The 16,219-nt window shown below is 42.1% G+C and overlaps 1 protein-coding gene and 4 non-coding genes across 5 annotated transcripts in view; all 5 read right to left on the reverse strand.

Annotated features, from left to right (window-relative positions):
- Positions 1-16,219, reverse strand: part of LOC115151395 (zinc finger protein 501-like) — a gene marked incomplete at its 3' end in the record, with an annotated part of 77,698 nt that overhangs the window by 45,281 nt on the left and 16,198 nt on the right. The gene's annotated exons all lie outside the window — the stretch shown is intronic.
- trnav-aac (transfer RNA valine (anticodon AAC)) lies at positions 7,064-7,136 on the reverse strand. The gene has a single exon. It is a non-coding gene; the product is annotated as a tRNA-Val (tRNA).
- Positions 10,006-10,078, reverse strand: trnav-uac (transfer RNA valine (anticodon UAC)). Its single transcript has one exon. It is a non-coding gene; the product is annotated as a tRNA-Val (tRNA).
- Positions 13,180-13,252, reverse strand: trnav-uac (transfer RNA valine (anticodon UAC)). Its single transcript has one exon. It is a non-coding gene; the product is annotated as a tRNA-Val (tRNA).
- Positions 14,418-14,490, reverse strand: trnai-aau (transfer RNA isoleucine (anticodon AAU)). Its single transcript has one exon. It is a non-coding gene; the product is annotated as a tRNA-Ile (tRNA).

Below are 16,219 nucleotides of genomic sequence, written 5' to 3' on the forward strand. Positions count from 1 at the left end.
TATTTTTTAAAACAAGCTCCTTATAAACTGCAGAAGCACCAAAAACGCTGTTGTTTTGACAAGTAGCAATAAATCACTGATATCGATTAGGGGGGAAATCAGGTTGTACGTGATGTTGAAACTATCAACTAAACAAAAACACATGGAAATGGGAGATATATTTCACCTCACTGGTTAGAGGACAACCTGCAGAAGACATTCAGCTACATTTTGGAGTGATGCATTTAAATTTAGGGGTCGCTAAACAAAGGAACACAACACTTATTCATCGATATCATGCTAAAATCATTTGTGTGACAGGAGGGAGATGAAGTTGCACGTCCTGTTAAAACGAACAGCTCAAAAACCACATGAAATCTGGGAATAATGTGTACATCACTGGTTAGAGGACAATTTGTAGAAAGCAGCTAGCTACATTTTGAAGTGTTGCATTTTGATTCAAGTGCGTCACCAACGTGGTAAGTGTAACACAGCTCTTTTTTTGTTAGTCACTTTTTGTTAAATCTCATAAATAGTACTCTTCCATTTCAGAGCCTGGATTTTCCCCCTGAGGCTAATATCCATATCATGTTGAAATCAATAGAACAGGGGGCAAATGTTTATTGTTGTACATTGTGACATCATTAAAATACTCCTACTTCAATGTTAAAACATTCTACATTGTGACATTATTTCATTGATATCATGAAACAACTCCTTCATGTATTTTCTGATGTTTAATCAGAGATCTTTTATCAGAGTATCTCTTCCCACATTGATCACAGCTAGGAAGTTTCTCTCCTGTGTGTGTTCTCTGATGTGAAACTAGGCTGGTTAGCCAAGCAAATCTTATCCCACATTGACTACAGCTATATTGTTTCTCTCCTGTGTGTGTTCTCTGGTGTATAGTGAGATAGCTAGATGTTGAAAAACTCTTCCCACATTGAGTACAGCTGTATGGTTTCTCTCCTGTATGAGTTCTCTGGTGTTTAGTGAGAACTCTAGATGTAGAAAAACTATTCCCACATTGGTTACAGCTATAAGGTTTCTCTCCTGTGTGTGTTCTCTGGTGTAATTTTAGGCTGTCTGGCCGAGTAAAACTCTTCCCACATTGATTACAGCTATAAGATTTCTCTCCTGTGTGTGTTTTCTGGTGCTTCTTCATATTCTGTGAAGATGAGAATCTTTTTCCACAATCTGAACAGTGGAATGGCTTCTCTCCTGTGTGTACTCGCTGGTGTCTAGTCAGATGGCAAGATGAAATATAAGTCTTCCCACATTGATCACAGCAATAAGGTTTCTCTCCTGTGTGTGTTCTCTGGTGTACAGTCAGTTCACTAGATGTAATAAAACTTTTCACACATTGATTACAACTAAAAGATTTCTCTCCTGTGTGTGTCCTCTGGTGTGATAACAGGTTGCTTGACTGAGTAAAACTCTTCCCACATTGAGTACAGCTGTACGGTTTCTCTCCTGTATGTGTTCTCTGGTGTATAATCAGATAGCTAGATGTAGTAAAACTCTTCCCACATTGATCACAGCTGTAAGGTTTCTCTCCAGTGTGAATTCTCAGGTGTACTTGTAGTGATTTTAATCTTAAGTAACTCTTCCCACAATCAAAACAGTGGTGAGATTTCTCTCCTGTGTGTACTCGCTGGTGTATTTTAAATTCTGATGAAGATTTGCAACTTATTCCACAGTCAGAGCAGCAGATATATTTCTTCCCTGTGGGTCTCTGCTGGTGTTTCTTGAGGTGATAGAATCTGGACAGACTTGTCTCTGCCTCGTTAGCATCATGATGTTGAGGCTCCCCAGAGGATCCATGATAGTCACGTCTCTCTCCTGTGTGAACAAGTCAGATAGATAGTTAAAGGCTCACAACAGCAGAAATCCACTGAAAAAGGTGATACAAACAGCGTAGCCATGATACTGTACAACAATTGACGTTTGTAATGTATGTTAAAATTACTTGACAATTGTCTTAAGACAGTCAAGTGAGCAACAATAGTCATATTTAGTCTTGTTTTCACATTAGTAGTAACTAGAAATAAGTAAAAGGTGTTGAACTCCTAAGCAGTGTGCTAGGCGACTTTTGTTCTCAAATATAGGCACCTTTCTGTGTTTGCTAAAATTGCGACAAGGGCGATGCACACACAATTTGATTGCAGAAACACCTCCCTGCTAATGCAGAAACCGCTAGTTATGGATGTAGTATATCTGCCTGGAGCAAAAATGGTGAGCAAGTGGCCTAAGCTGTGCCATTAGAGATTCTGGGTTCGAGTCCAAGCTCTGTTGCAGCCGGCCGCGACCGGGAGGCCCATGGGGCGACGCACAATTGGCCCACCGTCGTCCGGGTTAGGGGAGGGTTTGGCCGGCAGGGATATCCTTGTCTCATCGCGCATTAGCGACTCCTGTGGCGGGCCGGGCGCAGTGCACGCTGACCAGGTTGCCAGGTGTACAGTGTTTTCTCCGACACATTGGTGCTGCTGGCTTCCGGGTTGGATAGGCATTGTGTCAAGAAGCATCGCGGCTAGGTTGGGTTGTGTTTCGGAGGACGCATGGCTCTCGACCTTCGCCTCTCCAGAGTCCGTATGGGAGTTGCAGCGATGAGACAAGACTGTAAGTACCAATTGGGGAGAAAAAAGGGGTGAAATTTTTTTTTCTTTAACAAATGGTGAGCAAAGATTAGTTTTCACAATGTATTCTGAATATTACAGCACTAGATCAGGAGTGATACTCAAGGAAACTCACATTAAGCTCTGTGTCTATTCACTAATTCACCACCGTGAGGGAAACTCAGGGGAGTTCTCATAGGCGGACAGCAAATATAGCCTCCATTTCCAGGTTGATTATGATTATTATTATCATTTGACACTACTTTGGATTATAATTGTAAGGCTCGTTTGAATGTCCTGATTTAATATAATGTTTGTGTTATTGTCAAATGTACTACTTTATATTTAAAAACGACTTCAACCAGTAAAATGCTCATTGGCTAGTTTTCCATCAGCCTGACAATGAGGTTTTGTCCATTAAGTGTATGCCAAAATGGTCTATAATCTCACCTAACAATAACATAGACCTAGGACTATAAATCATTTAATATTTCAGGTGAAACATGGAAACTAAAATGTCTTTGTCATGACATTTCATAACCTGATCACCAGATAATTTTGTAATTATTGAAGAACCGCATTAATGACAGTATCCATTTGGGAGTTGTCAATAAAGTTAAGGTGACTCTCGGTTAGAACCATTGGATTTAGTAAACTGAAATGATTTAGGATTTCTGTGCCCATGAAAACTGTTTCCCAGCGTAACATAAGGAGACAATAAATGTTACGTAGTTAGAGAGCATTTCAGAGATCTGAATACAAAAAACTGTCCGACAGCAAGATCCAGTATTTAAGTTAAAGTTCCTCATATGACAAGCTTAACGTTATGACTATAACTACTGTTCCCTGAAGGAGGGAAACTAGGTATTACATTACATTACATTTAAGTCATTTAGCAGACGCTCTTATCCAGAGCGACTTACAAATTGGTGCATTCACCTTATGATATCCAGTGGAACAACCACTTTACAATAGTGCATCTAAATCTTTTAGGGGGGGGGGGGTTAGAAGGATTACTTTATCCTATCCTAGGTATTCCTTAAAGAGGTGGGGTTTCAGGTGTCTCCGGAAGGTGGTGATTGACTCCGCTGTCCTGGCGTCGTGAGGGAGATTGTTCCACCATAGGGGTGCCAGAGCAGCGAACAGTTTTGACTGGGCTGAGCGGGAACTGTGCTTCCTCAGAGGTAGGGGGGCCAGCAGGCCAGCGGTAGATGAGCGCAGTGCCCTTGTTTGGGTGTAGGGCCTGATCAGAGCCTGAAGGTACGGAGGTGCCGTTCCCCTCACGGCTCCGTAGGCAAGCACCATGGTCTTGTAGCGGATGCGAGCTTCAACTGGAAGCCAGTGGAGAGAGCGGAGGAGCGGGGTGACGTGAGAGAACTTGGGAGGTTGAACACCAGACGGGCTGCGGCTTTCTGAATGAGTTGTAGGGGTTTAATGGCACAGGCAGGGAGCCCAGCCAACAGCGAGATGCAGTAATCCAGACGGGAGATGACAAGTGCCTGGATTAGGACCTGCGCCGCTTCCTGTGTGAGGCAGGGTCGTACTCTGCGAATGTTGTAGAGCATGAACCTACAGGATCGGGTCACCGCCTTGATGTTAGTGGAGAACAACAGGGTGTTGTCCAGGGTCACGCCAAGGTTCTTAGCACTCTGGGAGGAGGACACAATGGAGTTGTCAACCGTGATGGCGAGATCATGGAACGGGCAGTCCTTCCCTGGGAGGAAAAGCAGCTCCGTCTTGCCGAGGTTCAGCTTGAGGTGGTGATCCGTCATCCACACTGATATGTCTGCCAGACATGCAGAGATGCGATTCGCCACCTGGTTATCAGAAGGGGGAAAGGAGAAGATTAATTGTGTGTCGTCTGCATAGCAATGATAGGAGAGACCATGTGAGGATATGACAGAGCCAAGTGACTTGGTGTATAGCGAGAATAGGAGAGGGCCTAGAACAGAGCCCTGGGGGACACCAGTGGTAAGATTCTCGCCACGCCACCTGGTAGGAGCGACCTGTCAGGTAGGACGCAATCCAAGCGTGGGCCGCGCCGGAGATGCCCAACTCGGAGAGGGTGGAGAGGAGGATCTGGTGGTTCACAGTATCAAAGGCAGCAGATAGGTCTAGAAGGATGAGAGCAGAGGAGAGAGAGTTAGCTTTAGCAGTGCGGAGAGCCTCCGTGACACAGAGAAGAGCAGTCTCAGTTGAGTGACCAGTCTTGAAACCTGACTGATTTGGATCAAGAAGGTCATTCTGAGAGAGATAGCAAGAGAGCTGGCCAAGGACGGCACGTTCAAGAGTTTTGGAGAGAAAAGAAAGAAGGGATACTGGTCTGTAGTTGTTGACATTGGTGGGATCGAGTGTAGGTTTTTTCAGAAGGGGTGCAACTCTCGCCCTCTTGAAGACAGAAGGGACGTAGCCAGCGGTCAAGGATGAGTTGATGAGCGAGGTGAGGTAAGGGAGAAGATCTCCGGAAATGGTCTGGAGAAGAGAGGAGGGGATAGGGTCAAGCGGGCAGGTTGTTGGGCGGCCGGCCATCACAAGACGCGAGATTTCATCTGGAGAGAGAGGGGAGAAAGAGGTCAAAGCACAGGGTAGGGCAGTGTGAGCAGGACCAGCGGTGTCGTTTGACTTAACAAATGATGATCGGATGTCGTCGACCTTCTTTTCAAAATGGTTGATGAAGTCATCCGCAGAGAGGGGGGGGGGGAGGAGGATTCAGGAGGGAGGAGAAGGTGGCAAAGAGCTTCCTAGGGTTAGAGGCAGATGCTTGGAATTTAGAGTGGTAGAAAGTGGCTTTAACAGCAGAAACAGAAGAGGAAAATGTAGAGAGGGAGTGAAAGGATGCCAGGTCCGCAGGGAGGCGAGTTTTCCTCCATTTCCGCTCGGCTGCCCGGAGCCCTGTTCTGTGAGCTCGCAATGAGTCGTCGAGCCATGGAGCAGGAGGGGAGGGCCGAGCCGTCCTGGAGGATAGGGGACAGAGAGAGTCAAAGGATGCAGAAAGGGAGGAGAGGAGGGTTGAGGAGGCAGAATCAGGAGATAGGTTGGAGAAGGTTTGAGCAGAGGGAAGAGATGATAGGATGGAAGAGGAGAGAGTAGCGGGAGAGAGAGAACGAAGGTTGCGACGGCGCAATACCATCCGAGTAGGGGCAGAGTGAGAAGTGTTGGAGGAGAGCGAGAGGGAAAAGGATACAAGGTAGTGGTCGGAGATTTGGAGGGGAGTTGCAATGAGATTAGTGGAAGAACAGCATCTAGTAAAGATGAGGTCAAACATATTGCCTGCCTTGTGAGTAGGGGGGGAAGGTGAGAGGGTGAGGTCAAAGGAGGAGAGGAGTGGAAAGAAGGAGGCAGAGAGGAATGAGTCAAAGGTAGACGTGGGGAGGTTAAAGTCACCCAGAACTGTGAGAGGTGAGCCATCCTCAGGAAAGGAACTTATCAAGGCGTCAAGCTCATTGATGAACTCTCCAAGGGAACCTGGAGGGCGATAAATGATAAGGATGTTAAGCTTGAAAGGGCTGGTAACCGTGACAGCATGGAATTCAAAGGAGGCGATAGACAGATGGGTCAGGGGAGAGAGAGAGAAAGTCCACTTGGGAGAGATGAGGATTCCAGTGCCACCACCCCGCTGGCCAGATGCTCTCGGGGTATGCGAGAACACGTGGGCAGACGAGGAGAGAGCAGTAGGAGTAGCAGTGTTATCTGTGGTAATCCATGTTTCCGTCAGCGCCAGGAAGTCGAGGGACTGGAGGGTAGCATAGGCTGAGATGAACTCTGCCTTGTTGGCCGCAGACCGGCAGTTCCAGAGGCTGCCGGAGACCTGGAACTCCACGTGGGTCGTGCGAGCTGGGACCACCAGGTTAGAGTGGCAGCAGCCACGCGGTGTGAAGCGTTTGTATGGCCTGTGCAGAGGGGAGAGAACAGGGATAGACAGACACATAGTTGACAGGCTACAGAAGAGGCAACGCTAATGCAAAGGAGATTGGAATGACAAGTGGACTACACGTCTCGAATGTTCAGAAAGTTAAGCTTACGTTGCAAAAACCTTAGACTAAAATGATACAGTACTGCTGGCTGGTGAATTAGGCTAGCTAGCAGTGGCTGCGTTGTTGACTTTGTTTGAAAGTGTAGCTGGCTAGGTAACCTCGATAGTTTCAGTACTACACCTTATCATGATACAAAGGCAACTATGTAGCTAGCTAACATAACACTAATCAAGACGTTCCTTTGTAATGTATTTAGTTTCTACAATGCTGCTCGTCGGTAATAGTTGGCTAGGTTTGGAAAGTGGCGTCGCGGGGGACGAAAATAGCTGGCTAGCTAACCTCGATAATTACTCTAAACTACACAATTATCTACAAGGAGTAAACCGAATTTTACAGATATTCATGGCACGTATTTGAATGTCCAAAATACAGAATTTATGAAAATAACTATTCTCTGTTAAAAGTATAGCGCCTACTGCACATGTCAAAGAGCACTGTTTCCGCCCGGTTTCGAACCGAGGACTTTTCGCATGTTAAGCGAACGTGATAACCACTACACTACAGAAACTGCTGCTACATTTAGCTACGAGGAGGAAACCGAATTTTACTGATATTCATGGCACGTATTCGAATTTCCAAAATACAGAATTTATGAAAATAACTTTTCTCTGTTAAAAGTACAGTACCTTACTGGACGTGTCAAAGAACACTGTTTCCACCCGGTTTCGAACCGAGGACTTTTCGCATGTTAAGCAAACGTGATAACCACTACACTACAGAAACTGCTGCTACAGTTTGCTACAAGGACTAAACCGAATTTTACAGATATTCATGGCACGTATTCGAATTTCCAAAATAAGGCATTAACAAATTTCTCTGTTATCACTATGATACTTCTTGAATGTGTCAATTAGCGTTGTTTCCGCTGGGTTTCGAACCAGGGACTTTTCACGTGTGAAGCAAACGTGATAACCACTACACTACAGAAACTGCTGCTACAATTATCTGCAAGGAGTAAACCGAATTTTACAGATATTCATGGCACGCGTTCAAATTTCCAAAATAAGGCATTTATGAAAATAACTATTCTCTGTTAAAACCTCTTACATCTAGGGGGCAGTAATTTCACGGCTGGATAAAAAACGTACCCGATTTAATCTGATTATTAGTCCTGCCCAGAAACTGGAATATGCATATAATTATTAGCTTTGGAGAGAAAACACTCCAAAGTTTCTGAAACTGTTTGAATGGTGTCTGTGAGTATAACAGAACTCCTATGGCAGGCAAAAACCTGAGATGCTTCTGTTCAGGAAGTACCCTGTCTGAACATTTCTTGCCCTTCTTGATTCTCTCTATCGTTTACAAAGGATCTCTGCTCTTACGTGACACTTCTCACGTCAACAATGGAGTCTCACAGCCCGGGAAAAACAGGAATGATGTCATTCAAAGCCCTGGCTGAAGCACACGAGAGCAAAAGCTGAGTGGTCAGTCAATGGACTAAGCCTTAGGCGCGTGACACGCCCCGCCCCCGGCTTTCGGTTTTTTCCTCAGTTTACAGACAGGCAGATTCCCGGTCGGAATATTATCGCTTCTCTACGAGATAAATTGCATAAATATTGGTTTTAAACAGCGGTTGACATGCTTTGAAGTACGGTAATGGAATATTTCGAAATTTTTTGTCATATTTTGCGTCATGCTCGTGGCCGAGATTTAGCGTTGGGATAGTGTCTAGAACGCACGAACAAAACGTCGCTGTTTGGATATAACGATGGATTATTTGGGACCAAACCTACATTTGTTATTGAAGTAGAAGTCCTGGCAGTGTATTCTGATGAAGAACAAGCAAGGTAAGAACATTTTTCTTATAGGAAATGTGATTTTGGTGAAGGCTACACTGGGTGGGTGTCTAAATAGCTAGCCCTGTAACGCCGGGCTATGTACTTACATTATTGCAAAATGTGCTTCATCCGAAAAGCTATTTTAAAATCGGACATATCGAGTGCATAGAGGAGTTCTGTATCTATAATTCTTAAAATAATTGTTATGCTTTTTGTGAACGTTTATCGTGAGTAATTTAGTAAAATCACCGGAAGTGTTCGGTGGGAATGCTAGTTCTGAACGTCACATGCTAATGTAAAAAGCTGGTTTTTGATATAAATATGAACTTGATTGAACAGACATGCATGTATTGTATAACACAATGTCCTAGGTGTGTCATCTGATGAAGATCATCAAAGGTTAGTGCTGCATTTAGATATGGTTTGGGTTTATGTGACATGATATGCTAGCTTGAAAAATGGCTGTGTGATTATTCCTGGCTGGGTACTCTGCTGACATAATCTAATGTTTTGCTTTCGCTGTAAAGCCTTTTTGAAATCGGACAGTTTGGTTAGATAAAGGAGAGTCTTGTCTTTAAATAGCTGTAACATAGTCATATGTTTGAAAAGTGTAAGTTTTCGGATTTAGAGGAGTTTGAATTTCGCGCCCCGCCCATCATTGGATATTGGAGCAGACGTTCCGCTAGCGGAACGTGTAGATGTAAGAGGTTATTAAAAGTAAAGTACCTACTGCACGTGTAAAAGAGCACTGTTTCCGCCCGGTTTCGAACAAAGGACTTTTCGGATGTGAAGCAAACGTGATAACAACTACACTACAGAAACTGCTGCTACATTTAGCTACAAGGAGTAAACCGAATTTTACAGATATTCATGGCACGTATTCGAATTTCCAAAAAACAGAATTGATGAAAATAACTATTCTCTGTTAAAAGTACAGTACCTACTGCACGTGCCAAAGAGCACTGTTTCCGCCCGGTTTCGAACCGAGGACCTTTCGCGTGTTAAGCAAACGTGATTACCACTACACTGCAGAAACTACTGCTACAATTTGCTACAAGGAGTAAACTGAATTTTACAGATATACATGGCACGTATTCGAATTTCCAAAATAAGGCATTAATGAAATTCTCTGTTACCGCTATAGTACTTCTTGAATGTGTCAATGAGGTTTGTTTCAGCCCGGTTTCGAAACAGGGTCCTTTCGCTTGTGAAGCAAACGTGATAACCACAACACTACAGAAACTGCTGCTACAATTATCTGCAAGGAGTAAACCGAATTTTACTGATATTCATGGCACGTGTTCAAATTTCCAAAATTAGGTATTTATGGAAATAATTATTCTCTGTTAAAAGTATAGTACCTACTGCACGTGTTAAAGAGCACTGTTTCCACCCGTTTTTCAAACTGAGGACATTTCGCGTGTAAAGCGAACGTGATATCCACTAGACTACAGAAACTGCTGCTTGATTTTTCTGCAAGAAGTAAACCGAATTTTACAGATATTCATGGCACGTATTCGAATTTCCAAAATAAGGCATTTATGAAAATAATTATTCTCTGTTTAAAGTACAGTACCTACTGCATGTGTCAAAGAGCACTGTTTCTGCCCGGTTTCAAACCAAGGACCTTTCGCGTGTAAAGCGAACGTGATAACCACTACACTACAGAAACTGCTGCTACAGTTTGCTACAAGGAGTAAACTGAAATTTACAGATATTCATGGCACGTATTTGAATTTCCAAAATACAGAATTTATGAAAATAACTATTCTCTGTAAAAAGCACAGTACCTACTGCACGTGTCAAAGAGCACTGTTTCCACCCAGTTTTGATCCGAGGACCTTTCGCGTGTTAAGCGAACGTGATAACCACTACACTACAGAAACTGCTGCTACATTTATCTACAAGGAGTAAACCGAATTTTACAGATATTCATGGCACGTATTCGAATTTCCAAAATACAGAATTTATGAAAATAACTATTCTCTGTTAAAAGTATAGTGCCTACTGCACATGTCAAAGAGCACTGTTCACGCCCGGTTTCGAACCGAGGACTTTTCGCATGTTAAGCGAACGTGATAACCACTACACTACAGAAACTGCTGCTACATTTAGCTACGAGGAGGAAACCGAATTTTACAGATATTCATGGCACGTATTCGAATTTCCAAAATACAGAATTTATGAAAATAACTTTTCTCTGTTAAAAGTACAGTACCTTACTGGACGTGTCAAAGAGCACTGTTTCCACCCTGTTTCGAACAGAGGACTATTCGCGTGTTAAGCAAACGTGATAACCACTACACTACAGAAACTGCTGCTACAATTATCTGCAAGGAGTAAACCTAATTTTACAGATATTCATGGCACGCGTTCAAATTTCCAAAATAAGGCATTTATGAAAATAACTATTCTCTGTTAAAAGTAAAGTACCTACTGCACGTGTAAAAGAGCACTGTTTCCGCCCGGTTTCGAACCAAGGACTTTTTGGATGTGAAGCAAACGTGATAACAACTACACTACAGAAACTGCTGCTACATTTAGCTACAAGGAGTAAACCGAATTTTACAGAAATTCATGGCACGTATTCGAATTTCCAAAATACAGAATTGATGAAAATAACTATTCTCTGTTAAAAGTACAGTACCTACTGCACGTGTCAAAGAGCACTGTTTCCGCCCGGGTTCGAACCGAGGACCTTTCGCGTGTTAAGTAAACATGATTACCACTACACTTCAGAAACTACTGCTACAATTTGCTACAAGGAGTAAACCAAATTTTACAGATATACATGGCACGTATTCGAATTTCCAAAATAAGTCATTAATGAAATTCTCTGTTACCGCTATAGTACTTCTTGAATGTGTCAATGAGGTTTGTATCTGCCCGGTTTCGAAACAGCGACCTTTCGCGTGTGAAGCAAACGTGATAACCACTACACTACAGAAACTGCTGCTACAAGTATCTGCAAGGAGTAAACCGAATTTTACTGATATTCATGGCACGTGTTCAAATTTCCAAAATTAGGTATTTATGGAAATAATTATTCTCTGTTAAAAGTATAGTACCTACTGCACGTGTTAAAGAGCACTGTTTCCACCCAGGTTCGAACCGAGGACATTTCGCATGTAAAGCGAACGTGATAACCACTAGACTACAGAAACTGCTGCTACAATTAGCTACAAGGAGTAAACCGAATTTTACAGATATTCATGGCAGGTATTCGAATTTCCAAAATAATTCACTAATGAAATTCTCTGTTACCACTACGGTACTTCTTGAATTTGTCAATGAGCGTTGTTTCCGCCTGGTTTCGAACCAGGGACCTTTCGCGTGTGAAGCAAACGTGATAATTACTACACTACAGAAACTGCTTTTACATTTAGCTACAAGGAGTAAACCGAATTTTACAGATATTCATGGCACGTATTCGAATTTCCAAAATAAGGTATTAATGAATTTCTCTGTTACCGCTACAGTACTTCTTGAATGTGTAAATGACCATTGTTTCCGCACGGTTTCGAACCGAGGACATTTCGCATGTAAAGCGAACGTGATAATTACTACACTACAGAAACTGCTGCTACAATTATCTGCAATGAGTAAACCGAATTTTACAGATATTCATGGCACGTATTCGAATTTCCAAAATACAGAATATATGAAAATAACTTTTCTCTGTTAAAAGTAAAGTACCTACTGCACATGTCAAAGAGCACTGTTTCCACCCGGTTTCGAACCGAGGACCTTTGCGTGTTAAGCAAACGTGATAACCACTAGACTACAGAAACTGCTGCTACAATTAGCTGCAAGGAGTAAACCGAATTTTACAGATATTCATGGCACGAATTCGAATTTCCAAAATACAGCAGTAATGAAATTCTCTGTTACCGCAATAGTACTTCTTCAATGTGTCAATGAGCGTTGTTTCCACCCGGTTTCGAACCAGGGACCTTTCGCGTGTGAAGCTAACGTGATAACCACTACACTACAGAAACTGCTGCAACACTTATCTGCAAGGAGTAAACCGAATTTTACTGATATCCATGGCACGTGTTCAAATTTCCAAAATTAGGTATTTATGAAAATAACTATTCTCGGTTAAAAGTATAGTACCTACTGCACGTGTTAAAGAGCACTGTTTCCACCCAGGTTCGAACCGAGGACATTTCGCATGTAAAGCGAACGTGATAACCACTAGACTACAGAAACTGCTGCTACAATTAGATACAAGGAGTAAACTGAATTTTAAAGATATTCATGGCAGGTATTCGAATTTCCAAAATAAGGCACTATTGAAATTCTCTGTTACCACTACGGTACTTCTTGAATTTGTCAATGATCGTTGTTTCCGCCTGGTTTCGAACCAGGGACCTTTCGCGTGTGAAGCAAACGTGATAATTTCTACACTACAGAAACTGCTGTTACATTTTGCTACAAGGAGTAAACCGAATTTTACAGATATTCATGGCACGCGTTCAAATTTCCAAAATTAGGTATTTATGAAAAAAACTATTCTCTGTTAAACGTATAGTACCTAATGCACATGTCAAAGAGCACTGTTCCACCCGGTTTCGAACCGAGGACGTTTCGCATGTAAAGCGAACGTGATAACCACTACACTACAGAAACTGCTGCTGCAATTGTCTGCAAGCAGTAAACCGAATTTTACAGATATTCATGGCACGTGTTCAAATTTCCAAAATTAGGCATTTACGAAAATAACTATTCTCTATTAAAAGAACAATACCTACTGCACGTGTCAAAGAGCACTGTTTCCGCCCGGTTTCGAACCGAGGACCTTTCGCATGTAAAGCGAACGTGATAACCACTACACTACAGAAACTGCTGCTTGATTTTTCTGCGAGGAGTAAACTGAATTTTACAGATATTCATGGCACGTATTCGAATTTCCAAAATAAGGCATTAATGAATTTCTCTGTTACCACTATGATACATCTTGAATGTGTCAATGAGCATTGTTTCCGAACCAGGGACCTTTCGTGTGTGAAGCGAACGTGATAAATACTACACCACAGAAACTTCTGCTACAATTAGCTGCAAGGAGTAAACCGAATTTTAAAGATATTCATGGAACGTATTCGAATTTCCAAAATAAGGGATTAATGAAATTCTCTGTGGTACTAATTGAATATGTTACTGAGTGTTGTTGCCACCTGGTTTCGAACCAGGGACCTTTCGCGTGTGAAGCGAACGTGATAACCACTACACTACAGAAACTGCTGCTTGATTTTTCTGCAAGGAGTAAACCGAATTTTACAGATATTCATGGCACGTATTCAAATTTCCAAAATAAGGCATTAATGAAATTATCTGTTACCGCTACAGTACTTCTTGAATGTGTCAATGAGCGTTGTTTTCCCCTGGTTTCGAACCAGGGACCTTTCGCGTGTGAGGCGAACGTGATAACCACTACACCACAGAAACTAGTACTACAATTAGCTGCAAGGAGTAAACCGAATTTTAAAGATATTCATGGCACGTATTCGAATTTCCAAAATAAGGGACTAATGAAATTCTCTGTTACCACTATGGTACTTCTTCAATGTGTCAATGAGCGTTGTTTCCGCCTGGTTTCGAACCAGGGACCTTTCGCGTGTGAAGCAAACATGAGAACCACTACACTACAGAAACTACTGCTACATTTAGCTACAAGGAGTAAACCGAATTTTACTGATATTCATGGCGCGTATTCGAACTTCCAAAATACAGAATTTATGAAAATAACTATTCTCTGTTAAACGAATAGTGCCTACTTCACATGTCAAAGAGCACTGTTTCCGCCGAGTTTCGAACCGAGGACCTTTCGCTTGTTAAGCGAACGTGATAACCACTACACTACAGAAACTGCTGCTACATTTAGCTACAAGGAGTAAACCGAATTTTACTGATATTCATGGCGCGTATTCGAACTTCCAAAATACAGAATTTATGAAAATAACTTTTCTCTGTTAAAAGTACAGTACCTTACTGGACGTGTCAAATAGCACTGTTTCCACCCGGTTTCGAACAGAGGACCTTTCGCGTATTAAGCAAACGTGATAACCACTACACTACAGAAACTGCTGCTACATTTTGCTACAAGGAGTAAACCGAATTTTACAGATATTCATGGCACGTATTCGAATTTCCAAAATAAGGCATTACTGAAATTCTCTGTTACCGTTATAGTACTTCTTGAATGTGTCAATGAGCATTGTTTCCGCCCGGTTCCGAACCGAGGACCTTTCGCGTCCTCGGTTCGACGTGATAACCACTAGACTACAGAAACCGCTTCTACAATTATCTGCAAGGAGTAAACCGAATTTTACCGATATTCATGGCATGCGTTCAAATTTCCAAAATACAAAATTTATGAAAAGAACTTTTCTCTGTTAAAAGTACAGTACCTACTGCACGTGTCAAAGAGCACTGTTTCCACCCGGTTTCGATCCGAGGACTTTTCGCATCCTCGGTTCGACGTGATAACCACTAGACTACAGAAACTGCTGCTACAATTAGCTTCAAGGAGTAAACCGAATTTTAAAGATATTAATGGCACTTATTCAAATTTCCAAAATAAGGCATTAACGAATTTCTCTGTTACCACTATGATACTTCTTGAATGTGTCAATGAGCGTTGTTTCCGCCCGGTTTCGAACCAAGGACTTTTCGGATGTGAAGCAAACGTGATAACAACTACACTACAGAAACTGCTGCTACATTTAGCTACAAGGAGTAAACCGAATTTTACAGATATTCATGGCACGTATTCGAATTTCCAAAATACAGAATTTACGAAATTAACTATTCTCTGTTTAAAGTATAGTACCTACTGCACGTGTTAAAGAGCACTGTTTCCGCCCGTTTTTCAAACCGAGGACATTTCGCATGTAAAGCGAACGTGATAACCACTAGACTACAGAAACTGCTTCTTGATTTTTCTGCAAGAAGTAAACCGAATTTTACAGATATTCATGGCACGTATTCGAATTTCCAAAATAAGGCATTTATGAAAATAACGATTCTCTGTTTAAAGTACATTACCTACTGCATGTGTCAACGAGCACTGTTTCTGCCCGGTTTCAAACCGAGGACCTTTCTCGTGTAAAGGAAATGTGATAACCACTACAGTACAGAAACTGCTGGCACAATTAGCTGCAAGGAGTAAACCGAATTTTAAAGATATTCATGGAACGTATTCGAATTTCCAAAATAAGGAATAATTGAAATTCTCTGTAACCACTACGGTACTTCTTGAATTTGTCAATGAGCGTTGTTTCTGCCTGGTTTCGAACCAGGGACCTTTCTCTTGTGTAGCAAACGTGATAACCACTACACTACAGAAACTGCTGCTACATTTTGCTACAAGGAGTAAACCGAATTTTACAGATATTCATGGCACGCGTTCTAATTTCCAAAATAAGGTATTTATGAAAATAACTATTCTCTGTTAAAAGTACAGTGCCTACTGCATGTGTCAAAGAGCACTGTTTCCGTCCGGTTTCGAACCGAGGACCTTTCGCGTGTTAAGCGAACGTGATAACCACTAAACTACAGAAACTGCTGCTACATTTAGCTACAAGGAGTAAACCGAATTTTACTGATATTCATGGCACGTATTCGAATTTCCAAAATACAGAATTTATGAAAAGAACTATTCTCTGTTAAAAGTACAGTACCTACTGCACGTGTCAAAGAGCACAGTTTCTACCCGGTTTTGATCCGAGGACCTTTTGCGTGTTAAGCGAACGGGATAACCACTACAGTACAGAAACTGCTGCTACAATTAGCTGCAAGGAGTAAACCAAAT

This window comes from Salmo trutta, chromosome 17 (assembly GCF_901001165.1).
Source record: "Salmo trutta chromosome 17, fSalTru1.1, whole genome shotgun sequence".
NCBI lineage: Eukaryota > Metazoa > Chordata > Actinopteri > Salmoniformes > Salmonidae > Salmo > Salmo trutta.